General features: G+C 41.8%; 1 protein-coding gene across 1 annotated transcript in view; it reads left to right on the plus strand.

Moving 5' to 3' along the window:
• Positions 1–504: 504 nt before the first annotated feature.
• The window catches only part of CCDC126 (coiled-coil domain containing 126), a 52,986-nt gene continuing 37,964 nt past the window's right edge, over positions 505–15,526 (plus strand). Inside the window, exon 1 of the mRNA XM_082662393.1 lies at positions 505–708. The gene's annotated coding sequence lies outside the window, so the exon portion shown is untranslated. The remainder of the gene's footprint in view (positions 709–15,526) is intronic.

Genomic DNA, 15,526 nt, shown 5'->3' on the forward strand with positions numbered 1-15,526 from the left:
AATTCTTTTGGATTTGCCACGTACATAATATTGATATTATCTGTGAAAAACAACAATTTTGTTTCTTCCTGTTCAATCTTTAGTCGGTTATTTTTGCCTTACTCCGTTGGCTACGGACATTCGGGGCAAAAACGGGCATTCTTGTCAGTAGTACACTTTTAATCATACTAAGCCCTTCTACCTCAAGCCAACAGCGTGTTAACTGTTAGTTCCCAGCTGGAGGGTATGAGTGAGACGCCTACGCTCTCCTTTCAGCGTCCGCAGCGAATTAAGGCAGAGAGAACTCCTCCCTCAAGCTAAGCTCATCCGAAAAAGGAGCCTGCAGGCGCCTCTGGTTGCTGTGCAACGGCGTTGTCCTGACCCGGAGTAGGTGCCGACGGGTTAGAAACACGTGCCGCCTCTTCCGCCTTCCGGGACTACATCCCCCACAATACCGCACGTCGCGGGCGGCTGGTGTCCGAAGTGGGGGAAGGGCCGGGCCAGGAGGCGGAGCGGAAGCGGAGTGTGAGGGACGAGAGGAGTAAAATCTCCGCCAGCTGAAAACCAACCTTATCCTTGATTCCCAGCCCCGGCGTTTCTCCATCCCGACCTGGAGGCTGTTTCGCAGGCGCAGGAAGCTGTTGACGCCCGCTAATCGGCTTTCGCTGCGCCGCCCCGGCTTGGAAGCCCGTTGGCGTCGGCGACGGTGACGAGAAGCCCACAAACAAGGTAATGGGGAGAGGGCGAGAAGGAAGGCGTCTCCGCTCGCCCTGTCCGAGTCTCTGGCTGAGCCCCTCGGGCCGGCGGCCGCCCCTCCTCTGCCGCACTCTGCACCGGTCCGCACGCCGCCCCATCGGGGCCGCTGCCGCCGGGCGTCTACGGAGCCCCGGCTCGGCCACTGGCCCGCAGCCCCCGGCCACGGCCGGGGAGGCTCTTTGTCCCTGCCCCTCAGGGTCTGACAGCCGCGCCCCCTTGGCCCCGGGCGGAGAACCGAGCGTGGCTCGGGCTGCGTGATCCGAGCAGGGCGGGCTCGGTCCCGTGGCCGCTGGCGCTGGGGAGCGACTAACCTGAGCTGGGGGTATGGAGAGCCCGCGAGCCAGCCGCCCTCACTTCTCTTTCAGTTTCTGACAGCTCAGTTCTCTTCTGCTTTGAGAGAGAGAAAGTCAAATGCCCTTTTTAGATTTCCTCTTCAAAACTCAGTTTCTGGGTGACTGGTAAGGATGAACTTAAACAGCTGTGTCGACTGCGGCTTATACTCTCGCAAGCCTTAAGACAGCCGGGGTTCCCATCCCGCTCGACGCACTGCCTGGCTTTAATGACCTTGGTTAATTAAAGGCTCTAAGCCTGAATTTTCTCACTAAATGGTGGTAACAGTACACACCTTTAAGATGCTAGAATAAGAAGTAATATGCTTACAACGCCATGAATTCTTCGCTTAACGAAAAAATTCTCGAGTATGATACATTAGCTATACTTAAGTGGCCCCTAGATTGGTGAGTTTTGTGTTTTTCCTTGTTTAATCGTTAGCACTCTAGGTTGTGTGTTCTTCACTTTATATGTACCTTGTTCACCTTAAACCTAAGCAAAGAATTCTTTAAAATATGCTGTTTCTCAATTTCTGCTGTTTTAAGATGGCTGAGAATGTTCTTAGGAAATTGATGACTTTGCTTTTCTGTGGATCAGCTTTAGGTTCAAGGACTTAACCCCACCCCCAGCTGTGTCCTGTAGGGGATCCTTAGAGGAGCTTAAGTGTTTATTGTGGCAGAATAAGCATTTAGGTGTGCTGCAGTCCTGACGTGGGGCTTCACCATCTTTACCCTATGCCAACTTTTTTTCTTCCTCTCTCTACACTTTCCCACTGTTCAGTAATTTCCCATCTTTGGGATTTGTGTTTCCAAGTTGTAGTTTTTGGTCTCAGGAGAAATTGAATGATTGCAATACATTTTATAAGGAATGACTTGAAACATTTCACATTAGTTCTTTTTCAGTTTCGATTGTTCTTGCAGTGTTTTCTCTGAACTTTAGTGACATAGGTGTTGAGTTTTTCTCCAGGGAAATCATTATGGTCCTTAGTTGAAATTGTTTTCAGTTAAAATGTCTGTTCTGTACTACTCTGAGTTCAAGCACTGTTGTGCAGTCTGTGAAATAACATGTTCTGAGTAATGCTATGTAAAGGTACGGTGAGGAAAAGCCAGTGGAGCATGATGAATTTTGTGTAATGTCTTGAGTGACGCATACATTAAAAAAATACCTTTACAAAGAAAAGGAGAAATTTAATGAATGTATTTCATAAGAATACCAGAGAACCAGAGAGTAAATAAGTGAAAAATTTAAACTGTGGGAGATGGCATAATGCGCATAAAGATTTCTGATTCATTTAAAAATGTGTGGCAGAAATACTCGTTTTGAGTAAAAATTTTTCTGTTGGTGATATTTAGTGCTGTTTAGGACAGAGAGTAATGGCTGTAGAAGTAGGAGGCCTTGGTTCTTGTCCTACCTCTGTCGCTATTTATACAACCTTAGTTTCCTTTGCGGTCCTCAATTTCCTTCTCTCTCAAATAGTGAATTGATCTGATTCCAAGGACTCTTCTAACTCAGACTTTGCAATGATAAGTTTTTTTAATGTGGAAAAAAAAATGATGTAAACCCTTTTAGTCATTTATTTGTGTCTTAGGTTTTTTTATTTTCCACTCACCTTGAGGAAGGGGATATACACGACAGAACTAGAAAGCTACCATAAACAGGAATCTCTCCTGACCACTTCATCCCTCTTTCATGAGCTGCACATGTTTTCTCTGCATTTTTGACATGCTTAGTTGTCTTCCTTCCTACTACGTATCTTTTTTTTTACTCATAGCCTCTTTATTATGCCTGCTTTTATATAACTTGAGTTTGTCAATCCCTAATTCAACTTCATTGTTTGTTTCTGTGATTTCTTTTACTTTTTGCTCCTACCCCCAACATATTGGTTTTTTTAGGGGCCAATTTTTGTTGGAGGCCTCAGGCAGAGGTGCCCAGTGCTAGTCTAGTTAGCTGTGGAAGGGGACATGGGGTCATGCGGCACAAAACATGATTGGCTGAGGCAGTGGGGAGGTCAGGTTCCGAGACGGAAATATCTAGTAGTGCGTAATATATTTTGGAGTAAACTTTTACTGTGACATAGTGATTGGGTAGTTTACCTTTTGCTCTAACATGCTCTTCTTAACCCTGACTTATTTTACCCATTTTCTTTTATCTGTCTTTATACTCTTCAATGTTGTTGTCTTCTCTTGCCTTTCCCCAATATGCCATCGAAAACTGATCTTATATGTTGAGATGTGATATTTCTGTATCTTAGATGGAATTTTTTTTTTTTTTTTTTTTTTTTTTTTTTTTTTTGCGGTACGCAGGCCTCTCACTGTTGTGGCCTCTCCCGTTGCGGAGCATAGGCTCCGGACGCGCAGGCTCAGCGGCCATGGCTCACGGGCCCAGCCGCTCCGCAGCATGTGGGATCTTCCCGGACCGGGGCACGAACCCGCGTCCCCTGCATCGGCAGGCGGACTCTCAACCACTGTGCCACCAGGGAAGCCCCTTAGGTGGAATTTTAGTGTAGCTTCTCCCAAGGCAGTTCACATTTTAAATCTTAGACCTATTTAGGAGTGGATGCTGTGTCCTATGTTAAATTTTTTCCCCTAGATATTAACCTTAGGCAATATTATGGAGAGAAAATAGAAAATATTTTAGGAATGAGCCTTTCCTCTGAAATTACATTCAAAGACAAGTCTGTGGCGTACTTATTTCTTTTTTTGGAGAGAACTCTCTGAACCTCTGCGCTCTAGTGAACATACTGTGTCTTTTTGTAATAAATATCTGCTTTTCCAGCTATAAATTCCTTAGGAGACCAATAGCCAGTGATTCTTCTAGCACCTTTGGCTGAATGAGAGCTTCTGTGCTTGCTAGTTGCTGCTATCGCTGTCGATAGTTACTTTAGCTATAGTCAACGGCACAAAAAGTAGAGTGCTGAATGAATGCAAAAATGGGATTTGAAGGAAAGATTTCCAAGGTAGGATTGGCCATCTATTAATTTTTTCAGCCTTGCTATTGCAACGTTTGCATAAAAATATCAATACAAGGAAGTATTTCAAGATAGGCCGTGTGAAATGTAGTGTTTTTAATATTTTTGACTGCAACCCGTAGCAAGAGATCTTCTTACCTCAAGACTCCATAGATATGTAACTGTGTGTGCATATCTATGTATGAAAAAAATATATATAAAAAAATGAAAAAAGGTTCACGAAACAAAATCTGTATTGTGTACAACCTACTCTGATGGTTTCTGTTTCATCTTGTTGTTTAAAAAGTGCCAGTTGAAAAGTAGATTCTTGTTCCTTGCTTTTGAAAAAACACTGGAGTCCTGTGCTGAGAGTTTGGATGCCTAATTGCCCCCAGTTTTTTGACATTGGGTAGTCATTATCCTCCTTGTGCTTCCCTTTCCTTGTCTTTAAAATGAGGGTGTTCTAGTTTAAATATTCACTGATTCTCCATCTTTACTTTTCCCTAGTAATAATGTTGTACTAACATATTTGTCTTTAGGTCTTTGGCTAGGGAGAGACCACTGAAAAATTGCTCAGACATCTAGTTGCTTGCACGTTTGCTGTTTGGCACGTGGCATAGTAGAGCTTTGAACAGATCTTTGCTTATGTGTAAATCTTGTAAATGGGAGTGAATACATTAAGACCCGTAACACAGTAAATATACAAATTAAGAAAAAAATTTCCCCATGTTCTTTGTTTTACTACTTTTGTGTTTTTTAACAAGGAATATTTTAGAATTTGAAAAATTGTATTTAAAATGCTTAATAACAATTGTAAAGTAACATGCCAGTGGATTGCTATATAGACTTTATTCCTGCCTCATCTTACGACCGCCCTTTTCATAGTAGAAAACGCCAAAAAGAGTATGTTTTTCTGTGTAAAGTCCACCATGTCAGGTCATTACTGTTCATATGTTACTGAACAGTGGAACTGTCATTTTCTTAAGAAAGGGGAATACAGAGCTTTCTTTGCTTGTGAGTTTACTTTTGTTCACTTTGGACAATTTCTCCAAACCAGGCCATTCCATGTGGGGATTGGGATCCCTCTCATTCTCCTGTGTTTGTACTGAGGAGACTAGGAATGAGGAATTTACTCCTCCTCCCAAGATTCTGGTTGGAATTCTAATGGTTTTAGTTAGAAGGAAATTGGAACCAGACTTTGTACTTCCTCTTCTTTCTCAGATCAGACCTCCTTAGAGGGCCTTCCTTGACCTCATAGCTCATATAGACTCCTCACACATTCTCACATCACCCTGTTTATTTTTTCCGTAGGTTTATCACAAGCTGCAATTGGCTTGTTTCTGTGTTTGCTTGTTAACCATCGCGCTCCTACTAAAGCGTGGTCTCCAGAATAGCAGGAATCCTGTCTCGTTTCATCTTTTACATTTCCTGTTTCTGGCACATAGTAGGTGCTTTAATAAATATTGTGAATGAATAAGTGAGCAAATGAATGAATAAATCAAGTTCTTTCATGCTTTAAATGAAACTGCACCTAGTAAAGGTTGTGTTTGAATATGGGTCTTTCTGCATACCCCCCACTCCGTTCCTTTTTTTTTCTGGAAATGTGTTCTTTCTTGTCATTGTATTTATTGATCATGGTGAAGATATCTACATCCAGAAGACCTTGTATTTATCTTTGTTTTACTTCATATTTTTTCTATCGTAGTTTTTTGCCTATGTTTAAAAAAAAAAGAGATCAAAGATTTCTTAAATTCTTCTTGTAGCAACTTTGTAATACTTTGATTTATGTGAATCAACATATTTGAACTTTAATATGTGAACTTGATAATTTAAAGAACAAATTACACATCTTCAGAATTTTAGGATCATTGCCCTAAACCGCCATTACTGTTTTCTTGTTACGTTCCTTTAAAGCAAAAAAGAACAAGGTTCATTTAATACTACAATTCATTCAGTACTGACAAACGCAATCCTTCTAATGGAGGTACAGGAGGTAGTATAGAATAGAGAAAAACCTAAATACTGAGTCAGGACCTGTGTTCAGGACGAGTGCACTTTCTGCCACTAACTCATTGCCTCATTTTAGGCAGGACAGTTAACATCTCTGGGCTTTAGTTCTTTCATCTGAAACGTGAGAATACTGAATTAGATTTCTTCTCAGGGCCTTCCAGCCTAGAAATGGATAATTGAAGATACAGTTGTCTCTCGGTATCCGTAGGGCATTGGTTCCAGGTCCACCTCCACCTTTACCACCCCACAGCCATGGATACCAAAATCTATGGGATGCTCAAGTGCCTTATATAAAATGGCGTATTATTTGCATATAACCTACACACGTCCTCCTGTGTACTTTAAACCATCTCTAGATTACTTATAATACCTAATACAATGTAAATGCTATGTAAATAGTTGCCGGTGCATGGCACATTCAAGTTTTGCTTTTTGAACTTTCTGGAATTGCTTTTTCTTAAATACTTTCTATCTGCCGTTGGTTCGGTCTGTGGATGATATGCAACCCACCAACTGTAATTTTATCTTGAAATTTCCATCTCCTCTGCCCCTCACCCCCAGAAACATTGCAGGGAGGTCACATTGGTGCTTGGGAGATGGTGGGGTTAGGCTCAGGGGTGTGCTTAAATATAAGGCATCTCTGCTGATTCTTCTCCAGGCTGTATGGGAGTTGTGGCTGCAGTGTAGGGCATGTTACTCTTGCCCTTAAAGGACCTGGAACTTAAAGGGACAAGACTTACACACATGATAGAGTGATATGATGTGTAAAATCAGTTGGTATAAAGTAATGTGCTCTGAGATGTGAGAGAAGGCCAAAGTGGGCTAGACAAGGCTTACACACATGATAGAGTGATATGATGTGTAAAATCAGTTGGTATAAAGTAATGTGCTGTGAGATGTGAGAGAAGGCCAAAGTGGGCTAGAGTAAGGTTATGAGGTTCTGAAATCCTTCTGGCGCAGGTAGCATTTAAGCAGATACTCTAGTCTCATTTTAGGCTATATGGAAGAGGAGCTGTTCTCATCAACAGCATGGTATTATGTCATCTTTTAGGACTGGGTAATTCTTTAGTGACCACTACCAATGTGGTATTTCATGTTGTACAAAAATTCTGCGAAGAAATTTTTTTCAAGACTGCAGCCTGACTGCTACTGACTGAATGAGAGGCTGTAAGGAAGCATGTCTGGTAAATAAAAATGTTATATAACCGTAGGTATTATTGTAAGTAGATAGGGTAGGGGGTCCCTGGAGGAAGAGAACCAGGCATGGCTTTCTTGACATGCCAGAAGCCATTTTTGGCCTAAGACATTTTGTGATCTAAGCCTAGCCATAATGCTTGCCCTTGAACAGATCTCAGTAATTAATGATCTTAAGGGCACAGAAGAATGCAGAAACATTCAAGCAAAGATAATGATATCAGTTGTAAAGGCTCCAGGTTCTGTTTCAGTGGTGAAGATTAGCCTGAAGTGCTCAACTACCAGATCAGCTGGAACCTAAGGGATGACTTTGACCTTTTCTGATCCTTCTAACTTCAATCAAATAAAATGGCTGCCCAAGCACCTTCCTGAATATGCATATACCCTTAGCTTAAAACTTCCCGGGCTTCCCTGGTGGCACAGTGGTTGAGAGTCCGCCTGCCGATGCAAGGGACACGGGTTCGTGCCCCGGTCCGGGAAGATCCCACATGCCGCGGAGCGGCTGGGCCCGTGAGCCATGGCCGCTGAGCCTGCGCGTCCGGAGTCTGTGCTCCTCAACGGGAGAGGCCATAACAGAGGCCCACATACCAAAAAAAAAAAAAAATAAAAATAAATAAATAAAAAAACTTCCCCAATTTTACTGTTCCGAGAGACACTGCTTTGGGAAAGATCCCTCCTTACTTGCTGCAAATAATAATAAATCCTTCCTTCTGCTCTTCGGCCTGGTTGTGTCTTTTGGCTCAACACCCATCAAAAGGCGAACCCAGTTTTCGAGTAACATTATTATTGTTACTGAATGAGACAGAGACTGGCTTGATTGGGGGAGATATTTCTGTGATTAGTGGGAAATAAATTTTGTCTTTGGGGACTGGTTTCTGGGAGGGACATGAGAGCTAATCAGGAGTTTTATTTGGGTCTAGTAAAACATCCCCTGTATTAACTCAGGTTACTAAGATTCTTAAGAATTACTGGAATTGCTGTGTAAGTACCTGATACTAATAATAAATGTTAACATTTATTGACAGTAGTATGAGGTGTCATTTATCCTCACCAGTATTACATAGGTACTGTTGTCTCCATGATATAAGTGAGGACATTAGGGTATAGGGAGATAAAATAACTTGGTTAAGATTTTAAAGATAGAATATAGTCACCCCTTTGTATTTGCGGGTTCTGCATCTGTGGATTCAACTGTGGATTGAAAATATTGGAAAAAAAATGCGAGAAAGTTCCAAATAGCAAAACTTGAATTTGCTGCTATTTATATAACATTTACATTGTATTAGGTGTTATTAGTAATCTAGAAATGATTTAAAGTATATAGGAGGATGTGCATATGTTATATGCAAATACTATGCCACTTTATATGAGGGACTTGAGCATCTGTGGATTTTGATATCTATTGGGGGTCTTGGAACCAGTCCCCTGCAGATACTGAGGGAGGATTGTACTGTACATAATTTTATATGGAGATTGATAGAGAGTTCTTTGAGGCTGGAGGTGGGGTAGCAGTGGGAGTGCTACTTTTTGAAGAGGTGACATTTTAGCTAAACACTAAAGGATGAAAAGGAATAAGCCATGGGGAGAGCATTTCAAGCAGGGCAATAGCAGTTGTATAGACCCTGAGTTCAGAAAGAATTTGGTGTGTTTCGCCTAGCTGGGCTGTAGCATAGTGAGCAAGGGGGAAAGTGGTGTGAGATTAGGACAGACAGAGATAAGGGTAGAAGTCAGCTATGCAGAACCTTCGGGATTGTGGTCATATTGCTGAACACAAGTTTGTATGCCAGATGAACAGTGAGGCCAAACTAACCAATGTGAATTCAGAGCTAGGAAAGGTTTATTGCAAGGACCGTGCAAGGAGAATGGGCAGCTCCTGCTCAAAAATCCTGAACTCTGTAATCTTGTGCTTATCCCTGTTGTATCTTTTTTTAAAAAATTTATTTATTTTTGGCTGCTTTGGTTCTTCGTTGCTGTGTGTGGCTTTCTCTAGTTGCGGCAAGCAGGGGCTACTCTTTGTCGCAGTGCATGGGCTTCTCATTGCGGTGGCTTCTTGTTGCGGAGCACTGGCTCTATACACATGGGATTCAGTAGTTGTGGCATGCGGGATCTGTAGTTGTGACTCGCGGACTCTAGAGTGAAGGCTCAATAGTTGTGGCGCATGGGCTTAGCTGCTTTGTGGCACGTGGGATTTTCCCAGACCGGGGCTCGAACCTGTGCCCCCTGCATTGGCAGGGGGATTCTTAACTACTGTACCACCAGGGAAGCCCGTCACTATTGTATCTTGACTGCTCCTCCTTTGTTTCTGCATTCCCTGCCTTTTGTGAGTATCTGTTTGAATCTCCCGTTTGGAACGCAGGGGAGGCCTAGGAGGCTGCAGCCTTTTCCCTACAAATAAGAAATGGGGGGGGGGGGACATGGAAAGACATTTGTACCCAGGAGGACCCCACAGGGTCCTGCTTGGTTTCAGTAAATAGTTTTAATTTTATTCTAAGTACAGTGGGAAACTCTTGAAGAGTTTTTTATTTTAATTAATTTTTATTGGAGTGTGGTTGATTTACAATGTTGTGTTAGTTTCTGCTGTACAGCAAAGTGAATCAGTTATACATATATCCACTCTTTTTTAGATTCTTTTCCCATGTAGATCATTACAGAGTATTGAGTAGAGTTCCCTGTGCTCTATAGTAGGTTCTTATTAGTTACCTATTTTATACATAGTAGTGTGTATATGTCAATCCCAGTCTCCCAATTTATCCCTCCCCTCCTTTCCCCCTTGGTAACGGTAAGTTTGTTTCCTACATCTGTGACTCTATTTCTGTTTTGTAAATAAATTCACTTGTACCATTTTTTTAGTTTCCACATATAAGCAATACCACACGATATTTGTCTTCCTCGGTCTGACTTACTTCACTCAGTATGACAATCTCTAGGTCCATCTGTGTCGCTGCAGATGGCGTTATTTCATTCTTTTTTTGTGTGTCTGAGTAATATTCCACTGTATATATGTACTACATCTTGATGGACATTTAGGTTGCTTCCATGTCCTGGCTATTGTAAATAGTGCTGCAATGAACATTGGGGTGCATGTATCTTTTTGAATTATGGTTTTCTCTGGATATATGCCCAAGAGTGGGATTGCTGGATCATATGGTAGTTCTATTTTTAGTTTTTTAAGGAACCTCCGTACTGTTCTCCATAGTGCGTTGAAGGGTTGTGTATGGTAAAATATATAATATAAAATGTACCATTTTAACCATTTTTAAGTGTGCAGTTCAGTAGCATTAAGTACTTTCACGTTCTTGTGCAACCATTGATGTCGGCAGATGAGAGGACCTTGGTCCTTGTCCTCTTTGAAGAAAGAATTCCACAGAGAGACATTGTAAAGCAGGCACAGAGTTTATTGGAGGCACTGTATGTGCAAAGAGAACAAAGAAGCAGCTTATTTAGAGCAGGAGCAAAGTAGAAATACACACCCAGAGAAGAGTGTGGCTATCCTTCCTAATGAGGAGTGCACCAGAAAGATGATTTAAATTCCTTACATGGGGCAGTTCTTCAGGGTTTTTGTTGTCCTCTGGCCAATTATCTTGGCTATTTTCCCACATCTGACCTGTCCCAGTGCCCTATCCAATATGTGTGTGCATCTTTTAGCCAAGATGGGTTCCAGTGTGGAGGCCTCTGGGAAAATTTGACAACACATACTATGGGGGTAGTGCCCTCTCCCTTTTGACCCCTGAGGATCCTTCCTGTGCACGTGCAGCAGGGGAGGTCTCCTTGACCTCAGTAGTGATAGATGTGGTCATCTTATCTCTTTACCCCAGCAGAGCTCAGCTTCTGCCATTAATTTTACCTTGAAGTGTCAGGGAAAACAAACTACAATTTACTCCACTTGACAAACTCCAGCGGCTCAGCCCAGGAGCCCATCTACCTCCTACCTCACCATCACTGCTGTACATCTCCAGAACTTTTTCTTCATCCCAAAGTAAAGCTCTGTACTCTAAACTTTATTTTTGTTTTCTTGTTTTTTGTGTTTTTTTAAATTAATTAATTAATTAATTTATTTTTGGCTGTGTTGGGTCTTCATTTCTGTGTGAGGGCTTTCTCTAGTTGCAGAAGCAGGGGCCACTCTTCATTGCGGTGCGCGGGCCTCTCACTATCGCGGCCTCTCGTTGCGGAGCAAAGGCTCCAGATGCACAGGCTCAGTAGTTGTGCCTTACGGGCCTAGTTGCTCTGTGGCATGTGGGATCTTCCCAGACCAGGGCTCGAACCTGTGTCCCCTGCATTGGCAGGCAGATTCTCAACCACTGCGCCACCAGGGAAGCCCAGTTTTCTTGGGTTTTTTTTGTGCTGTGCCACACGTCATGTGGGATCTTAGTTCCCTGACCAGGGATCCAGCCTGGCCCCCTGCAGTGGGAGTACGGAGTCATAACCACTGGACTGCCAGGAAAGTCCCTGTACTCTAAACTTTAAACCATAACTCTCCATTCTCTCATCCCCCTAGCCACTGGTATCTACCTTTCTACTTTCTATCTCTGTATCTAACTCTTCAGGGTACCTATGTAAGTGGCATCATATAATATTTGTCTTTTTGTGTCTAGCTTCTTTAACTTAGTATCAATATAATATATATATATATATATATATATTTTTTTTTTTTTGCAGTATGCGGGCCTCTCACTGTTGTGGCCTCTCCCATTGCGGAGCACAGGCTCCGGACACACAGGCTTCGGACGCGCAGGCTCAGCGGCCATTGCTCATGGGCCCAGCCACTCCATGGCATGTGGGGTCCTCCCGGACCGGGGCATGAACCCGTGTCCCCTGCATCGGCAGGTGGACTCTCAACCACTGCGCCACCAGGGAAGCCCTCAATATAATATCTTTAAGTTTCATCCATGTTGTAGCTTGTATCAGAATTTTATTATCTTTTAAAGCTGAATAGTATTTCATTTTGTTTATCCGTTAATCTGTTGTTTCCACCTTGCATTGTTGCAGTGAACATGGGTGTACAAGTTCCGCTTTGAGTCCCTGCTTTTGAAACTGAGCAGGACCCTCTGGGGCCCACCTGGGTACAAAAGCCCTTCCATGTCCCCCTTTTCTTACTTGCGGGGTAAAGACTTCAGCCTCTTAGACTTCCTTGAATTTTGAAGGGCAGATTCAAACGGTAATCAGGGAAGTAAGGGTATGCAGAGACAAAGGAGAAACAATCAAGAAATGGTACTGCAGCGATTAAAGCAGTATCCTGGTTCCTCATTAAGGAATATACATAATATCTTTGAACTTTTCTGCAGGAACTAAGGTCCCCACCCCGGTGGCAGACGGTTAACTTCAGGTTGAGCGCAAGATTCCTGGAACACCACCCTGTTAACCTCATCACCAACTGATCAGAAGAAAGTCACACACTCTGCAGCCCTCACCCCAAATTTTGTCTATAAAAACTTCTTCCTGAAAATCATTGGGGAGTTCAGGGTTTTTGAGCACTAGCCACCCATTCTCCTTGCTTGGCCCTATGATAAACATTTCTCTGCTCCAAACTCCCACATTTCGGTCTGTTTGTCCTTGCTGTGCATTGGATACATGAACTTGGGTTCCATAACACTTTGAGTTCTTTTGTAGTTATACCCAGAAGTGGAATAGCTGGGTCAAATGGTAATTCTGTGTTTAATTTTTTTAAGAACTGCTATACTGTTCTCCACAGCATCTGCACCATTTTGTATTCCCAAAAGCAATGTGTAAGAGTTTCAATTTCTCCACAACTGTACTAAGAGTTGTTTTTGATTTTTTTAAATTTAATTTAATTTTATTATTTTTTTTACGTCTTTATTGGAGTATAATTGCTTTACAATGGTGTGTTAGTTTCTGCTTTATAACAAAGTGAATCAGTTATACATATACGTATGTTCCCATACCTCTTCCCTCTTGTGTCTCCCTCCCTCCCACCCTCCCTATCCCACCCCTCCAGGCGGTCACAAAGCACCGAGCTGATCTCCCTGTGCTATGCGGCTGCTTCCCACTAGCTATCTACCTTACGTTTGGTAGTGTATATATGTCCATGCCTCTCTCTCGCTTTGTTACACCTTACCCTTCCTCCTCCACATATCCTCAAGTCCATTCTCTAGTAGGTCTAGTAGGACACAGTCTTTATTCCTGTCTTACCTCTAGGTTCTTCATGACAGTTTTTTTTTTTCCTTAAATTCCATATATACGTGTTAGCATACGGTATTTGTCTCTCTCTATCTGATTTACTTCACTGTGTATGACAGACTCTAGGTCTATCCACCTCATTACAAATAGCTCAATTTCGTTTCTTTTTATGGCTGAGTAATATTCCATTGTATATATGTGCCACATCTTCTTTATCCATTCATCCGATGATGGACACTTAGGTTGTTTCCATCTCCGGGCTATTGTAAATAGAGCTGCAATGAACATTTTGGTACATGACTCTTTTTGAATTATGGTTTTCTCAGGGTATATGCCCAGTAGTGGGATTGCTGGGTCATATAAGTTCTATTTGTAGTTTTTTAAGGAACCTCCATACTGTTCTCCACAGTGGCTGTATCAATTTACATTCCCACCAACAGTGTAAGAGGGTTCCCTTTTCTCCACACCCTCTCCAGCATTTATTGTTTCTAGATTTTTTGATGATGGCCATTCTGACTGGTGTGAGATGATACTTCATTGTAGTTTTGATTTGCATTTCTCTAATGATTAGTGATGTTGAGCATTCTTTCATGTGTTTGTTGGCAGTCTGTATATCTTCTTTGGAGAAATGTCTATTTAGATTTTCTGCCCATTTTTGGATTGGGTTATTTGTTTTTTTGTTATTAAACTGCACGAGCTGCTTATAAATTTTGGAGATTAATCCTTTGTCAGTTGCTTCATTTGCAAATATTTTCTCCCATTCTGAGGGTTGTCTTTTTGTCTTGTTTATGGTTTCCTTTGCTGTGCAAAAGCTTTTAAGTTTCATTAGGTCCCATTTGTTTATTTTTGTTTTTATTTCCATTTCTCTAGGAGGTGGGTCAAAAAGGATCTTGCTGTGATTTATGTCATAGGGTGTCCTGCCTATGTTTTCCTCTAAGAGTTTGATAGTTTCTGGCCTTACATTTAGGTCTTTAATCCATTTTGAGCTTATTTTTGTGTGTGATGTTAGGGAGTGATCTAATCTCATACTTTTACATGTAGCTGTCCAGTTTTCCCAGCACCACTTATTGAAGAGGCTGTCCTTTCTCCACTGTACATTCCTGCCTCCTTTATCAAAGATAAGGTGACCATATGTGCATGGGTTTATCTCTGGGCTTTCTATCCTGTTCCATTGATCTATCTTTCTGTTTTTGTGCCAGTACCATACTGTCTTGATTACTGTAGCTTTGTAGTATAGTCTGAAGTCAGGGAGCCTGATTCCTTCAGGTCGATTTTTCATTCTCAAGATTTCTTTGGCTATTTGGGGTCTTTTGTGTTTCCATACAAATTGTGAAATTTTTTGTTCTAGTTCTGTGAAAAATGCCAGTGGTAGTTTGATAGGGATTGCATTGAATCTGTAGATTGCTTTGGGTAGTAGAGTCATTTTCACAATGTTGATTCTTCCAATCCAAGAACATGGTATATCTCTCCATCTATTTGTATCATCTTTAATTTCTTTCATCAGTGTCTTATAATTTTCTGCATACAGGTCTTTTGTCTCCTTAGGTAGGTTGATTCCTAGATATTTTATTCTTTTTGTTGCAATGGTAAATGGGAGTGTTTTCTTGATTTCACTTTCAGATTTTTCATCCTTAGTGTATAGGAATGCCAGAGATTTCTGTGCATTAATTTTGTATCCTGCTACTTTAGCAAATTCATTGATTAGCTCTAGTAGTTTTCTGGTAGCATCTTTAGGATTCTCTATGTATAGTATCATGTCATCTGCAAAGAGTGACAGCTTTACTTCTTCTTTTCCGATTTGGATTCCTTTTATTTCCTTTTCTTCTCTGATTGCTGTAGCTAAAACTTCCAAAACTGTGTTGAATAAGAGTGGTGAGAGTGGGCAACCTTGTCTTGTTCCTGATCTTAGTGGAAATGGTTTCAGATTTTCACCATTGAGGACGATGTTGGCTGTGGGTTTGTCATATATGGCCTTTATTATGTTGAGGAAAGTTCCCTCTATGCCTGCTTTCTGCAGGGTTTTTATCATAAATGGGTGTTGAATTTTGTCGAAAGCTTTCTCCGCATCTATTGAGATGATCATATGGTTTTTCTCCTTCAATTTGTTAATATGGTGTATCACGTTGATTGATTTGCGTGTATTGAAGAATCCTTGCATTCCTGGAATAAACACCA

This window comes from Grampus griseus, assembly GCF_964374135.1.
Source record: "Grampus griseus genome assembly, chromosome: 9".
Lineage (NCBI taxonomy): Eukaryota > Metazoa > Chordata > Mammalia > Artiodactyla > Delphinidae > Grampus > Grampus griseus.